This window comes from Saccopteryx leptura, chromosome 11, assembly GCF_036850995.1.
Source record: "Saccopteryx leptura isolate mSacLep1 chromosome 11, mSacLep1_pri_phased_curated, whole genome shotgun sequence".
NCBI lineage: Eukaryota > Metazoa > Chordata > Mammalia > Chiroptera > Emballonuridae > Saccopteryx > Saccopteryx leptura.
In genome coordinates, this window is record NC_089513.1 from 21,571,795 (window position 1) to 21,588,190 (window position 16,396).

General features: G+C 48.6%; 1 protein-coding gene and 1 non-coding gene across 2 annotated transcripts in view; one reads left to right on the forward strand and one right to left on the reverse strand.

The window, feature by feature from the left end:
* The window catches only part of ZBTB7C (zinc finger and BTB domain containing 7C), a 339,511-nt gene that overhangs the window by 174,137 nt on the left and 148,978 nt on the right, over positions 1-16,396 (forward strand). The gene's annotated exons all lie outside the window — the stretch shown is intronic.
* TRNAA-AGC (transfer RNA alanine (anticodon AGC)) lies at positions 12,738-12,813 on the reverse strand. The gene has a single exon. It is a non-coding gene; the product is annotated as a tRNA-Ala (tRNA).

Here is a 16,396-nt window from a genome sequence, read left to right on the forward strand (position 1 = left end):
TCCTGACACGCTGTGATTTGGGGATAGAGAAACTATAGTGAAAAACCAAGCCCTGTCGATTGCACAAGTTAAGGACAATGGGATTTAAGATCACACCGGGGCATAAAGCCACCCTGGACGATGTTCTGGTCCTCGGACACACCAGCCGCATTCCTTCCGAAGGCCTTCGTGCCGGCAGCTCCTGCTGGTAGAACACTGCTCTGCCCTTGCTGCTGCTGCTGCTACTTCCCAGTATTCAGGGCTCTGTTCATCTGTGACCTGGGCCGTCCTGGACCACCGATCCAGAGTCGCCACCGTCAGCCTAGCACTGTTCTGCTTTGGGCCTTTGCAGGACACTTCACACCTCTGCTGTGTCCAAGGCCTCATATCTGTCCTTGCTGTGTTTACACCACCGTGAAGAGTGCCTGGCAAATAAGTGAGTCAGAGTCAACCCAGCTTTGCCTTTTCCAGAACGTCATATAGTTGTCATCATGCAGTAGTAACTTTTTCAGGTTGGCTTCCTTTACTTGTAATATATATTTAAGTTCTCTCCTTTTCATGAGTTGATAGCTCATTCCTTTTTAGAACTGAATAATATTCCATTGTCTAGATCAGTGGTAGTCAACCTGGTCCCTACTGCCCACTAGTGGGCGTTCCAGCTTTCATGGTGGGCGGTAGCGGAGCAACCAAAATATAAACAAAAAGATAGATTTAACTATAGTAAGTTGTTTTATAAAGATTTATTCTGCCAAACTTAGCAAATATCCGACATAAAGTACTTGGTAAGTAGTTATTATTATATGTTTTAACTTGCTGTAACTCTGCTTTATAAATTTTATAAAGTAAAGTTACTTCCCTACTTTATAAATCACCATTACTGTGGAACCGGTGGGCGGTTAGAAAATATTACTACTAACAGAGATACAAAAGTGGGCGGTAGGTATAAAAAGGTTGACTACCCCTGGTCTAGATGGACCACAGTTTATCCATTCACCTACTGAAGGACATCTTGATTACTTTTAAGTTTTGGCAATTATGAATAAAGCTCCCATAAACATCCATGTGCATGTGCTTGTGCGTGTGTGTGTGTGTGGGCAAAAGTTTTCAATGCATTGTGTAGATAGATGCTAAGGAACACAATGGCTGAATCATGTGGTGATAGTATATTTAGTTTTATACAGATTTGCCAAACTGTCTTCCAAAGTGTCTTCACCATTGTGCACTCCCACCGGCAGCGAATGGGAATTCCTGTTGCTCCACATCCTCACCAGCATTTGGTGTTGTCAGTGTCTGGATTTGGCCGTTCTGATAGGTGTGCAGTGCTATCTTGTTGTACTTTGACTTTGCATTTTCCTGATGACATGATTTAGAGCATCTTTTCTTATTCTTATTTGCCATCTATATATCTTCTTTGATGATGTGTCTGTTCAGGTCTGTCACCTATTTTTTAATCAGATTGTTCATTTTCTTGTTGAGGTTTAGGAGTTTTTTGTGTATTTCATATAACAGTCCTTTTTGTCGTATGTGACTTTAACAAATATTTTCTCCCAGTCTGTGGTCTGTCTTCTTATTCTCTTGACATTGTCTTTTGCAGAACAGAAAAATTGAATTTTAATGAAGTCCAGCTTACCAATTTTTAAAAATGAATTGTGTTTTTGGTAGAATCTCAAAAGCCATCGTGACACCCATGAGCATCTAAGGCTTCTCCTATATTATCTTCAGGTGGCTTGATAGTTTTGCATTTTACATTTAGGTTTATGGTCCATTTTTATTTAATTTTTGTGAAGGAGATAAGGCCTGTGTCTCGATTCATTTTTTCACATGGGGATGTTCAATTCTTCCAGCTTCATTTGTTGAAGAGACTATCTTTCTTTCTTGTATTGCCTTTGCTCCTTTGCCAAAGATCAGCTAACCGGATTTATGTGGGTCTATTTCTGGGCTCTTCATTCTGTTCCATTGAATTATTTGTCTAGTCGTTCACTGTTGTGATTACTGTAGCTTTATAGTGAAACTACAGGAAGTCTTGAATTCAGATAGTGTCTGTTGTCCTCCATCCAGCTTTGTCTTTTCCCCTCATACTAAGTTGGCTATTCTGGGTCTTTTGCCTCTCCATAAGAACTTTATGCATTAAAAAAAAAAAAAACAGCTTAATGAGATAAAATTTATATATCATGTAATTTATTCATCCAAAGCATATAATTCAATGGTTTTTAATATATTCACTAGCACCACTAATTCCAGAACACTTTCATTGCCCCTAAAAGATAACCCTTACCCATTAGCAGACACTCCCCATTCTCCCTTCCTTCAGCCCCTGACAACCAATTAATCTGCTTTCTGTCTCTATAAGATTTATCTATTCTAGAAATTTCATATAAATGGAATAATATGTGGCCTTTTGTGACTGACTTCTTTCACTTGGCATGTTTTCAAGGTTCATCCACGATGTAACGTATCAAAAAAATTTTTTTTTATGGCTGGATAATATTTCACTGTGTGAATATACCACAATTTATTTTATCCATTCATCAGTTGATGGGCATTTGTTTCCACATTTGGCTATTTTGAATAATGCTGCTGTGAATATTCAAGTACAAGCTTATGTGTCGGCATATGTTTTCATTCCTTTTGGATGTATATCTAGTAGAATTACTGCATCTGGTAACTCGCATTTACCGTTTTAAAGAACTGCCAGACTGTTTTCCAAAGTGGCTGCCCTATTTTATGTTCCTCCTAGCAGTGTATGAGGGCTCCAATGTTTCCACATCTTTGCCAACATTTGTTACTAGCTGATTTCTTGATTGTAGCCATCCTAATAGATAGCTGTGAAGTGGTGTCTCATTGTGGTTTTGATGTGCATTTCTCTACATGGTAATGGTATTGAGCATCTTCTCATGAGCTGATTGGCCCTTTGTTATATTCTTTGGAGAAATGTCCATTCAGATCCTTTGACCATGTCGTAAAAATTGGATTGTCTTTTATTTTTTAGTTCTAACAGGTTTTTATACATTCTAGACATAAGATATATATTTGCGAATTTTTCTCTCATTCTATCATCCTTTTACTTTCTTGATGATGTACACTGAAGCAAAAAAAAAATTTTCGATGAAGTCCCAATTTATTTCTTATTTTGCTACTTGTGCTTTTGGTGTTGTATGACTTGGATTTTTGAATAAATTTTGTTGTGAGCTTATGGTAGCTTTGCATCATGCTAAACTCAACTAAAATTTAAGTTTGTCAAGGGCAGAATTCATGTAAAATTCATCGTCATATCTGTTCCGGCGTCTGGGCTTGTTGACTTGATTTGGATCTGACTTGTACCTGGAGTCAGAATGCAAACACTCATCTCACAAAGGTTTCCAGACACCAGCTGCCTCTTCAGACTCTTCAGACGCTGTGCGCTCACATGCTGAACCTGCGGGCTGAGTCACCGGTGCCAGCGTGGAGCATCCATCAGCTCGTGGGCATCAGAGAGGGTTAAACGACACCGCGTTCGATGAGCCCCCTTTCTTCTCTCTCCCGCACTATAATAAATATCCCCATCTCTATATAAATATATCCAGGGGAATATATTCTATTTTGCCTTATGGGCAACAGCTGCTGTTTTTGCCAGGCTGTCATCTATTTAGTGGTTACTTTTTCGACTTTATTTTTAAACAGTATAACACGGAGTACAGCAACACTGAGCGTGGGACAGATGGAGAACAAATCCAAATAACAGACTTCCAGAGCCACCCTAATATAAGTGCCTGGGCTGGGGTGGGGGAACGGAACCAGACTGTCAGGTTGCTCACAGCAAACAAATATCAATAAATCACAACCTAAGTGGGGAACGGGGAGCAAATAAGGAAGCGGCACACCTAAGCCATTCTTCTGCTACCAGGAGTCTGGGGGGGTGGGGTGGTGGATGAGCCCAAGCTGCCAGGGGCTGCCCAATCGGGCTGAGATGAAAGAAAGTGCCGACAAGGCCCTCCTGGGGCGAGTGACAAGTCCCACATTCAGTGGGTGGAGATGTTAAGGAGCTGCAGGAGCAAACTGGAACGTAGAGCCACAGACATCTCTCTTATCTGGGTAAGGAGGCTCCAGGCTCAGTGCCAGCTAAGATATTTCCACCCCTTCATCTCCTGGGGAATAAGTAGAAGTTAGAGAGAAATGAGTTTGCAGATTGCGTTTTTTTGTTGTTTTTTTTTTTAAAGGAAGAAAGGAAAACTTGTTTTATTAATTTCCTCTAGAACCTCCAGCACTTGGTACAAGCTGGGGCGGGACAGAGGCCTCTGTCGTCCCCAGTGGCCACCTCTGTGCACAGTCCCTGCAGTGGTGGCTTCACTATGACCTCTCTCCAAAGGCTACTCCTGTTTACTTGTCTTTCCAAAGTCGACTAGGTGCTGGTGCGAGGTGCCTTTATATTTTTGGGACTGAACGTTGACATTGTGAACTCTTGACTGAAGTGCTGCCCCTTTCCTAAGGCTCTTGGGCACAGGAAAGCCACCAAGGATAGCTTCAGCTCCCGGCTGTAGCCTGGCTCGTCTTGCCTTATTCTCTCCCTTGTCTTCTGATGACCTATAATCTTGTCCTCCCCATCCCCAACCCATCCCCTTCTCCAAAAAGTGCCCAGATCGTCAGTGTTCAGCTTGATACTTCCATCAAACCACGATCATGTCATAGAACGTCACCTGCCCTCCAGATGGCTCCCTCGTGCCTCCTTCCAGTGAGTACCTTGTCAACAGTAACCGCTGCCCTGATTTCCATCATACAATAGTTTTGCTCTTTTGAACTCATATAAATGGAATCATCCATATTCACTCCATTTGTATTTCACTTGGTTGGCATTTATATTCATGAAATTTATCCATGTGGTAGAGTATGTCAAAAGTTCCTTCTTTTTCATTGCTGTGTAGTATTTCCGATGTGACTATACCACCATTTATTTACTCATTCTATTGTTTTTGTTTTTTGTTTTTTTTGTATTTTTCTGAAGCTGGAAACGGGGAGAGACAGTCAGACAGACTCCCGCATACGCCCGACCGGGATCCACCCGGCACGCCCACCAGGGGTGACGCTCTGCCCACCAGGGGGCGATGCTCTGCCGCGACCAGAGCCACTCTAGCGCCTGGGGCAGAGGCCAAGGAGCCATCCTCAGCGCCTGGGCCATCTTTGCTCCAATGGAGCCTTGGCTGCGGGAGGGGAAGAGAGAGACAGAGAGGAAGGGGGGGGTGGAGAAGCAAATGGGCGCTTCTCCTATGTGCCCTGGCCGGGAATCGAACCCGGGTCCCCCTCACGCCAGGCCGACGCTCTACCGCTGAGCCAACCGGCCAGGGCCTACTCATTTTATTGTTGATGGACATTTGATGCAGTTTTAGTTTGAGACTATTTTGAAAGGAGCCTCTGTGAACCTTCTTATTGATGTTTTTTGGTGTGCATAAGTACAATTTCTGTTGGGCATATAGTTAAGAGTGAAATTACTGGGTCACATGCTTACTTAGCTTTCATGGGTATTGTCAAACATTTTTTTGAAGAAGTTGTATAGCTGTGCAACCTAGCAGTAATTGAAGAGTTTAATTGCATTGGTGTGGTAAGGTGTCACTGTGGTCATACTTTTGCATTTGCAAGGTTTTATGTATATAGGTCATTTTGAAAACCTCTTTTGTGTGCTGCTTATTCAACTATTTTCCCAGTTTTTAGTGGGCTTTCTTTGTGTATTCTGGATGTCAGTCTCCTGTCATGTGTTTTCTGTTTATGGCTTGCTTTTTTGCTCTCTTAAGGGTGTCTATGAATTAACAAGTGTTCTTCATTTTAATGACGTCAAATCGATCAATCTTTTCCTTTTTGGTTAGTGCTTACCCTGTCCTGTTTAAGAAAGCTCTCTGCCTACCCAAGGTCATGAAGCTCTATTCTCCTATGTTTTCTTTTAGCAGCTCAATTGATTCACTTCTCATGTTTAGCTCTATGATTCATCTCAAATTATTATTTTTTTGTTTAGTGTGAGGTTGAGAACAAGGTTTATTTCTTAAAATACAGATATCTGGTTGACTCAGCTCCGTTTATTGTAAATACCATTCTTTTCTCACTGAATGGCGGTGGAGCCTATGCCAGCAGTGACCATGTATGAATGTATTTTATTTCTGGACTCCATTCATTGGCCTACTGTCTATCCTTGCAGTCTGCCTCATTGCTTAAACTTTATGGCTGAAGTCTGGTAGTGAACTTTCTCCAGCTTTGTTCTTTACTATTGCCTTGGCTATTGTAGGTCATTTCCATTTCCATATAATTTCAAACTCACCTGTCAGATTTCACACACACATACACAGACATATGTGGACAGCTCTGCTGGGATTCTAGTTGGACTTGCATTGAATCTATAGATGAAATTGGAGAAAACTGATATCTAAACACCACAGAGCCTTTCAACCCATGAACGTGATACTTCCATGTTAAGTTTTTGACCTCTCTCAGCATTGTTTCACACTTCTCAGGATAGAGGTGGTGCCAGTCTTTCATGGATATATTTCTTAGGTATTTAAATGTTTGCTATTGTAAGTGCTATTTAAAATATTTTATTCTTCCATTTGTTTGTTACTAGCTTGTAGAAAACATCGTTGATATTTGTTTCTTGACCTTGTATTCAGCAACCTTGAGAAATTCATTTACTGTTTCTGGTTGTCTTAACCAAGCAGGAAAATAACCTCTTCTGCAGAATGCTGGGCCTCAATGGATGCCTACAGGCTGTCCAGAAAACCTCTCCCAACAGAAGAGGGGGAAAGAGGGGTGTCCTGGGGGCCCCCAATCATTGGCCACTAGACAAAAGTCCCCCTAAGGTTGCTCTTCACGCACCCTCAAGCTGGGTTGCTTTTTTATTATTTATCGTCCCTTGTCACACTTAAAATGGACACTTACCTCTTTGTTTAGTGGCTAAGAAAATCCATGCAGATGCCACATGAAAATCACCAGTGGTCCCCAAGGAAATGAAATTGACATACCCTCTCTCCTCCAGGGATGTTGGCTGGGTTTCTTGGGGGAAGGGGACCCTCGTGGGGGCTGGGCTATGTTCGCAAGGAAAGGTGGCACTGACACTGAGGAGTGGGTGTGTGCGGTTATTTGAGACCTTGGAACACATGATACAACCACTTACCAACTATTCGCCAAGGTCCTCCTCTGGGCAGCCTCTTGCTTGGTCTTCAAGAGGGATACAGCAGGATATACAGCCCGGTCACTATCCTCCGGGATAATGAGGTAAGGGCCAGCCTACGTGAGACAGGAGGAGGCGGGATCCCTAAACCAGTCAGGAAACCTGGGTTGGTGTCTGGCTCTATCACCAAAGGGTTCAGAGCCTGCCAGCATATGCTTCCCCACTCTGTATGGGCCCTGCCTCCCAGTGAAATGGTAAGGGGAATCCTTGTTCTTCACAGTGCCACTCAGCTCTGAAGTCCTGAAGGAAATGCTCATGATCAGTAGCCAAGTGAGCCGCGGAGACAGTGAGAGCAGTGCATGTTTGGCGGGAAACGTGTGTGGGTTGGGACAGTGGGAGGGTTCAGAGGGAAGGTAGGGTGGGTCTTGAGCAAGAGAGCCTGGGCACGGGAAGGGCTGCAGCTGGAGAGGAGGGGCAGCACTCCAGTGTGACTACTCTCTCCTCAGAGACGCTCGCCCCACTGGAGACTCTGACCCGGTGGAGCGGCCTGGGTGTAAATCAGAAGGTGGAAAGGGCGCAGAAGAGGGTGGGTACCTCGGAGAGCATGCGTGAGGACCACGAGGTGAGGGCCCTATGTGTTTGACGGGCTGAGGCACCTGGTTCAGGCTCAGATGCCCAGGAAAAAGGATTGAAGAGGGTCTGCAGCTGTCCCTGAGAAATCACCAGAGAAATCCTGGGTGGAGGAGATGCCCCCTCAGAGACTCTCCTCCTTTAAACCCCGTCATGCAAAGGCCACTTGGGGATCGTCCTTCCTTCATTTAACCTTTATGGAGCCTTCTCCTGCGGCTGGATGCTGGGGATACACAATAAGTGAGATACAACCCCAGCCTTTGGGAATGACTTACAGGATGGTGCGATGGGTGCACTCAGATGGGAGGGATGAGGATGGGGTGGCCACAGGTCAGTGTAAGCAAGGGGTAGGGTCGGGTGGCTGTGGACAAGTGGCAGGGCCTTGCGGGGGACAGGCCAAGAGTGCAGGTGGGGCGGTGGTGGGGAACTCCAGGCTGGAAATACCTGCCGAGGTGAGGAAGGCACCCCCCTACCGAGCCCTGCCCCCCGCCAGGGCAGTAGGTGCCAGGTACGATGGGAGACTCTGGCTTCATGGACGCCCTTTGCTCCTGGGGTGGGCTGCAGGTGAGAAGCTAGGCAGCGAGTCATCTTCCGCCTCTGCCCAGGCCGTGCCAGTGTCAACAGTGTAGTCAGTGTCTGAGCTGCCCTTCCGTGTCCTCCCACAGGCTGTGTGCAGAGGGGCCAGGTGGGGCGGGTGGGTGTGGAAACAGTGACAAAGGGCTCCTAAAACACACACACCCTCCTCCCAGCCAGGGTCTGAGAACAAGGGCGGGCCGGGCACAGGTGGGGGCCCTAGCTTTCTTAGCACCAGCACCCCCACGCCCTGGGCCCACTGCCACCAAGGCCCTGCCAGCCTGCCTTGTCTCCATCCCCTGCAGCCTGGCTCGGCTCTCCTCCTCCGCTCCCTCTCCCCACCCCAACCCTCTCTATTGATTCACCTTCTCTCACCTGGGAGGTCCCAGCTTGTCCTTCTCTGTCCCTCCCAACCCCACCCACCCCTTGAGCTCAGGTGCAATCCTTCTCAGCCCCCCCAGTCCTCAGTGGCCCCACTCACTGCCAGGGGGACCCTCCAGATTCCAGCCCATCGACCTGGCCTTGGGCTACCTCTGTGCATGTGCCCCGTGCCCCCAAGAGCTGCGAGACCATGGACAGCAGTGTCCTGTCTCATCCCCTCTCCAGCCCCTCCACTGTGACTGATGCACAAAGGGGCCCTCAGTGCTGCCCAGAACACTAGTGTGGTAAGGAAGCATGTGGTCCAGCCTTGCAGTGTCACCCAGGTGTGACTTCTAACTAGGCAGGACCCCAAGCAAGTCACTTCCTTCTGGGATAGGGACTCACAGAGGAAGATGGCGGGCTGGAAGCTTGGGGGGGGGGGGGGGACAGTGCACGCAGCCACGAAGGTGGAGGGAGAATTAATACAGACAGTCCAGGTGACAGCTGGCTGCGCCTTGGATTTATTCAGCAACCTGGGCTCTTTCCAGGGAAAACTGGAACAAAGGCTGCTAGGAATTGTAGTGTCAGAGAGGGACATGGATTAGAATAGCTGCCTTTTATGCAGGCAGCCAGGTGATGGGGACACAGGTGTTTGTCATACGATTTTTTTGAGCCGTTTTGTATGCTGGGAATATTTCATAACAAATTTTTAAAAGAAAAAGGTGCCTGAGGCCAAGACAAAGGAGGAGGCTCTGGAAAAGATGGAGGGAAGGGGGGAGGAGCAGGAGGAGGAGAGGCAGGACACCTGGAGTGCAGGTGGAAGGAGGGGCAGGTTCCAGAAGAGGAAGGAGGAAGCTGCAGGGAAAACCAAAGGCGTGAGTCACTGGGCCCCCACCTGTGTGGACAGGGGCAGAGCCAGAGGTGATGTCATCGTGGGAATGGACAACAGATGAGATTCAATCAGGTTTATCAGAGTACAAAGGAGTCTGCTCCTGTGGCCAGCCTGTGGCCTGGATTGTGACCCCAGGCTTGGGACTGTGCTCCCAGGCACTTGAGCGTGGCTGTTGGGAGAGGGTGGAAAGTTCCTTTATTGTCGTTGTTATGATTTATAAGAAGAAAAAAAAAATTTAAAAGTAAGTGAATCTCCTTTTCAGCATGCTTGGTGTTCAAAGTCCGAATCTCTAAAGAACAGGAGGAGGGATTCACTTGCCCAAAATGTGGTACTTAAGGGACAGTGCCTCTGTGGGCTTCAGGGAGCCTGAGAGGTCAGGCAGGCTCGAGCCCATCTTGTGTGGAGAGAGAGTTCCCCTGCAGGGATGTGATGGCACATTCTACGCATGCGTTGGGCCCTGAGACAGCAGTGCCCAGGACAGTGGCCTGTGCTGAGCCACTCGCCGTTGGCCGCTCCTCAAGTGAATGGGACCACCTTTGTTGCTTTTCATGAATGTTGATCGCCCCGCAGGGTGCCCACCCACAATTTGCCTACCACCCAGGTAGCTTAGGTCATAGGGCCATTATTTAGATGGTTGTCTTATAAAGCCTAAGCCAACTGGGCTCAGATGGCCGGTGGCATCTCTGCACCATGCTTGTGAGGGGAGAGTGTGCCTGTCTCTTCTCTGAGGAATTTCTTATAAAAGGATCCATTTCCTACTAAAGGTCATCTTTTGCCCTGGCTGGTTGGCTCAGTGATAGAGTGTTGGCCCATCATGTGGATGTCCCAGGTTTGAATTCTGGTCAGGGAACACAGGAGACGTGCCCATCCTTGCTTCTCTCTCTTCTCCTGCAGCTATGGCTCGATTGGAGTGAGTTGGTCCCAGGTGCTGAGGATGGCTCCATGGCCTTTGCCATAGGCACTAAGAAGAGCTCGGTTGCTGAGCAATGGAGCAATGGCCCCAATGGGCAGAGCATTACCCCCTAGTGGGCTTGCCGGGTGGATCCCAGTCAGGGCGCATGTGGGAGTCCATCTGACTGCTTCCCCTCCTCTCAAATAAGAAGGAAAAAACAGGCCCTGGCCGGAAGGCTCAGTGGTAGAGCGTCGGCCTGGCGTGCGGAAGTCTCGGGTTCGATTCCAGCCAGGGCACACAGGAGAGGTGCCTATCTGCTTCTCCACCCCTCCCCCTCTCTTTCCTCTCTGTCTTTCTCTTCCCCTCCTGCAGCTGAGGCTCCATTGGAGCAAAGATGGCCCTGGCGCTGGGAATGGCTCTATGGCCTTTGCCTCAGGCGCTAGAATGGCTCTGGTTGCAACAGAGCAACGCCCCAGATGGGCAGAGCATCGCCCCCTGGTGGGCGTGCCAGGTGGATCCCGGTCAGGTGCATGCGGGAGTCTGTCTGACTGCCTCCCTGTTTCCAGCTTCAGAAAAATACAAAAAAAAAATTTAAAGAAAAAATTAAAAAAAAAAAAAAAAAGAAGGAAAAAACAAAGGTTATCTTTCCACTGGACAATGCTCTCCTAATGACTCTGTGGATTTTAATATTACTTATGACAAAAGAGCAGAAACAGGCTGGCAACCAGCCTCTGGCTGTAGATTTTACAGCTGGTGCCTGGTATTAGCTGTTTCACCGCTGCCTGCTTCTCGATGAGGCTGGTGTTGATGCGGAGCCTGTCTCCTTAGGCAGGGCTTGGGTTTGACACCCTGCTCTTGCCCAGCTGCAGCCTGTGCTATGAAGGGGTCACAGAGGACACCAGATGGGAGATGCGGGTGACTTTGTGTCGCCTGTACCTGTGAAAGAGTTCTTTGCTGGTTCTTCAGGACCGATCCATGCTGTAGAGCCTCTTGGAACCCCCGTGTCTGCGCCGTGGAGGAGTTGCTTGCTGTGGACAGGGGCATTTCAGTTATTGTACTCAACTCGACTGGGGAAGCACCTGCCCCTCAAGGGGAGCGGGTGCTGGGGGCCATGAACAAGGGTCGGCCCTGCAGCCAGAGACAGTGTGAGCCCTGGAGAGGGCCTGTGGACCCTGAAGTGGGCAGCATGCTGGGACCTGGCTGCCCAGGGTGGGCCGTGTGTGCTCCGAGCTGCAGAGTGGTAGCTGTGTTGCCGCGGTATGTGAAGCAGGGTGCTGTCTGGCTCATGGGAGTGGACACCCTGCCTAGAGCAGGCCAAAGATCAAAGACTTTCTCTTTAAACATGGTAACTTGGCCACGTCCATTTATCCCTGCGCCGGTCCCAGTCATCCCCTGCCCTTGGCAATGAAGACATTGACAAAGCCCAACTCCACAAGGACAATGAGAACAGGAGAAGAGCTGGCAGAAGGTAAGCGATGTCAACAAATCTGTGGAGGCCGGAAAGTCTAGGGGTGGGTAGTTGTTCATTTAGCAGAGGAGAGCTGAGGCCACTTGCTTCACGCTGGAGGAAACAAGTCATGAGCCGAGTGGGCGTCCTCTAGAAGCTGGAAAAGGCAGGAGAATGGGGTCTCTTCAGAGGGAATGCAGCCCTGCCTGTCCCTTGATGTTAGCCCAGTGAGACCCATTTCAGACTTCCAACCCCGAGAACGGAAAGATAATACATGTGTGTTGCTTTAAGCCACGTCGTAGGTGCGGAGAGCTGTGCAGAGGAGCAGGTGCAGGTGCAGGCTGGAGCCGGAGGCTGGGGAACTCTGGATGTGGTGACTCCCGGAGAAAAAGCAAAAAGGAACTGACAGATTTCTGAACTATTTGGGGAGGGATTTTGGCGGTTCAAGGAGTCAATTTGTATGTAAATAAGTATGAGGTGCATTTAAAGCCTTTTTTTTTTTTTTTTTGTATTTTTCCGAAGCTGGAAACGGGGAGAGACAGTCAGACAGACTCCCGCATGCGCCCGACCGGGATCCACCAGGCACGCCCACCAGGGGGCGACGCTCTGCCCACCAGGGGGCGACGCTCTGCCCACCAGGGGGCGATGCTCTGCCCCTCTGGGGCGTCGCTCTGTTGCCACCAGAGCCACTCCAGCGCCTGGGGCAGAGGCCAAGGAGCCATCCCCAGCACCCGGGCTATCCTTGCTCCAATGGAGCCTCGGCTACGGGAGGGGAAGAGAGAGACAGAGAGGAAGGAGAGGGGGAGGGGTGGAGAAGCAGATGAGTGCTTCTCCTGTGTGCCCTGGCCGGGAATCGAACCCGGGACTTCCGCACGCTAGGCCGACGCTCTACCACTGAGCCAACCGGCCAGGGCCTAAAGCCATTTTTAACATTAGAGAAAGTAAGTTATGCAAGAAAGGAAATAAATGCAGCTCGTCTGTGAGCAATAGCTACGTAGTCACAACACTGTGAACACTGACAATTGACTTAACCAAAAATGGTGGTGTCACTCCACCGGGAAGGCACAGGAAATACGAATGTGGGTTTGAAGGAGGTGGAGTCGAGGGCATAAGAGATAAAAATTCATCTTCCATTATGGGCACTAACAGATAATACTAAAAAGTGGAAATCTAGAAATAGTAGCACGTGCTATGAACTAAATTGTGTTCCTCCCAAATATATAGATTGAATCCCTAAACCTCCAGTATGGCTGTACTTGGTAGAAGTAGTTAAAGTTAAACAAGGTCAGAAGGGTGGAGCCCTGATCCATTTAGGATTATTGTCCTTATAAGAAGAGACGCCAGAGAGCTCACTCTGTCTTGACCATGTGAGGAATCAATGAGAAAGTGGCTGTCTGCAAGCCAGGGAGCAGGCTCTCACCAGATTAGCTGGCATCTTGACCTTGGACTTCCCAGCCTCTAGGACTGGACAAATTAAATTCGCATTGTTTAAGCCATCGAGCCTATGGTATTTGGTTATGGCAGCCCTAGCTAACTAACATTGCATGTTATTTAGAAATATGTTAGTAAAGAACGTAAGAGATATTTGAGAGTGGTTGTCTCTGGGAATTGGAACTCAGTATGGGAAGGGCTGGAGCAAGGACTGATATTTTTCATTGTTGGGCTCTTGCTCCTTTTGATTTCTCAAGCCATGTTAGGAAGTAATTTAATTCTCTTAAAGTTAATCAATTAAAAAACATTAAAGGGAATGTATCGGCTTAGGTAAATGAAAAGTTCAGAAACCCAGTGATCTTCAGGAGTAGTGTGGTAGGTCTCCAGCTCTGTTTTTCTGCTGCTCAGTGCTGCCCTCTGACCTGATGGTAACAAAATGGTTGCAGCAGCTCCGGGCCTTGCACATGCCCTCAACAACTCCAGCAATGGAGCTTCTTCCCCAGGAGATATCTCCTTGCATCTAATGTGACAGAGTTTGTTCCAATTACCGTGGCTGAGCTGAGCTGGTCAGCTTAAGCCAACCATGACCCACCCTGAAACACATTGGCTTCTGGGGGAAGGTAGTGGTCAGGGAGGAAATTAGGGTTCTCTTACCAAGAGGAAGGGGGAAAGACTGATGGGCGGTTGGTTCAACATAGCAAATGTCCCCTACACCTGTGTTCCTGCGGGAAGTGTTTTCCTTCTGCTCCTCGTGAGTTGTTGGTGCCTGCTGATACTTAACAATTGATTGGTGGGTTTGTTGGTTTGATGGCATTTAAGTTAAGTGTCAACTTATGCTCTGTGTGACCCATGAGATAGGGAAGACTGACTATAAAGAAAATGACTTTGATAAGACAGGTTAAGAGAGGGGAGGCACCCTATGCTACCATACAGGGGTTTGGGAAACAAAGAAAGCAGAGATGAATCCACAGCCCTATCTTCTTAGGGGAAGTGGGAACAACTGTGACTCGGCTAGATAATGTTCAAAAACTTCAGCCTTGGGAAGATGGTGTGATCAAGGGACGACTCCTAGACGTTCCCCTGACTCCAAATCTCTCCCAGCCAACCTACTTCAAATGTCTGCCGTGGCATTGTTAGAAACTCCTCTGTTGAAGAATTTTCCGTCACCTCTGGGAAAGTGGTACATTTGGCTATTGCTTAAGCTACGGTGTTAGTTTGCCAAATTCTTCCTAGACAGCTGTAATGAGGGGAGGCCTTGGGTGTGTGTGGTGAGGGGGGAGAGGGAGAAGTCATCCAGCGGGGCGGGGCCCATTCAACACAGGTAGATGTGGGAGGAAGCAGAAGCAGGTGAGGACCCAGGTGGAGGCAGGGCAGCAGCATCAGGCTTTCGTCCCAGGAGAATTACCCTCACCCTGGATCCTGATCAGGGGAGCACCAGACTGCTGTCTACACCGCAGTTACCGCTCTTGCCAAACTCGCCAGCTCTCCGCGTTCCCCCTGACGGATGCCCGCAGCTGGAGGACGCTTGGGGCAGGAAGGTAGCTGTCCAGAATACCCACCACGCCTGCTCCCAGCAGCTGAGCTGAATGCTTTCCTAGAGGCTTGGCTCCCAAACCTGTTTATGCCAGTGGAACTTGCTATTGTAATGATGCAGTTTAATTAAGTAGTATATAAACTAATTAAATACCATTGCAGAGAGAGAGAGAGAGAGAGAGAGAGAGAGAGGAAGTTTTTTCAATAAAAACTAAGTACTAAACAGGAAGTTGCAGGAGTCCATTCAACTCGATTCTGTTCAGCAACTTGAAGTCAGAGACCTCTTGTAAGCCAGGCACTGGGGTGGCAGGGAGAGGGAGGAACAGGAGGGTCCGGAGACCAAGGACACATGACAGTGCCTGCCTTCCAGAGATGATAAGCTGGTGGCAGAGATGGCCACATGCACAAGGAAATCAGACAGGTGAGAGACAGTGTGCTGAGAGAAATGGGGGATCTGGGCAGACCTCTTGCAGGAAGTAGTATCTGTGACGGGGAATCTTGAGGGTAGGCAGGGCTGGAAAGGAGAGTTCTTACATGTCACATGGATGCATGTAGTGCTTCCACTGGGGCTTAGATAGGCGTGGTGGCCTCTCTCAAGACAGTTCTGATACCTCTTCCTGGGACAGGAAGCTGGGTGGGTAGGGCAGTCATGCCATGGAAGTTCCAGAAAAGAGCTGTGACTGGGTTTTCCCAAGCCCCAAAGATTGATTGGCACTGCTGGGGTGGCACATCTCGCTTGGCCTTGAATAGCTACTTTATGCCTGCTGCCCCGGGTAACAATTAACAGTATCCCTTTGCCTCTCAAAAGTGTCCCGGTTGGGACAATAAAATTTATGGCTTTCTTACCAAGGCTCCATGTTGGGAGGGGTGGTCCAGTGCCAGGAGGGTAAGGGTCAGGGGCTGGAGGGGACAGATTTGGCAGCAGCCCTCTCTCAGGGGCTCCCCTTCTGCTTTAAGGGCTGCCTGCCCCCTTTCCCGACATCCATTACCCCATCCGCACTGCCTGTGTGTGACTTGTCATTGGATGTCACTGTCAGATTAGTCATCGTGATGTAAACAGTGGAATTCAAAACTGAAAAGTAAAGTGAATCTCTTTCCCAGGGGCTCAATGTTTCCTTCTACTTGAGAAGGGCCTGGAAATGTCTTTTCTCTGAAAGAAGGGCTGGCACTAAGTACTCCTGCCGCTTGGGGCACCAGGTGGAGATGGAACATTCTGGAAAGCAGGTTTAGATAGAGGGAAGAGTATGAGTCAGAGGACTCAGGGCACCAGGAAATAGGACAAGGGGCAAAATCCACAGAGGCAGGAGAAGGCTCCTGTGGTCACTGAAGACAGACCAGGCCTACCTCCCTGCTTTGCTGTCTGGAGCTCCAAACGCCACCATCCCCTGCCTGACACTGGTCCCTGTGAGGACTCACTGCCCCGCTGCCCGCTGGCGTGCTTCCCAGCAGTTGCCCATTGCCAGCCTTGCAGTCTCAGCCCTGCTCAGCAGCAGAACCGGGCAGGCTGGGCTGGGGGTACCACTGAGGCAGTCC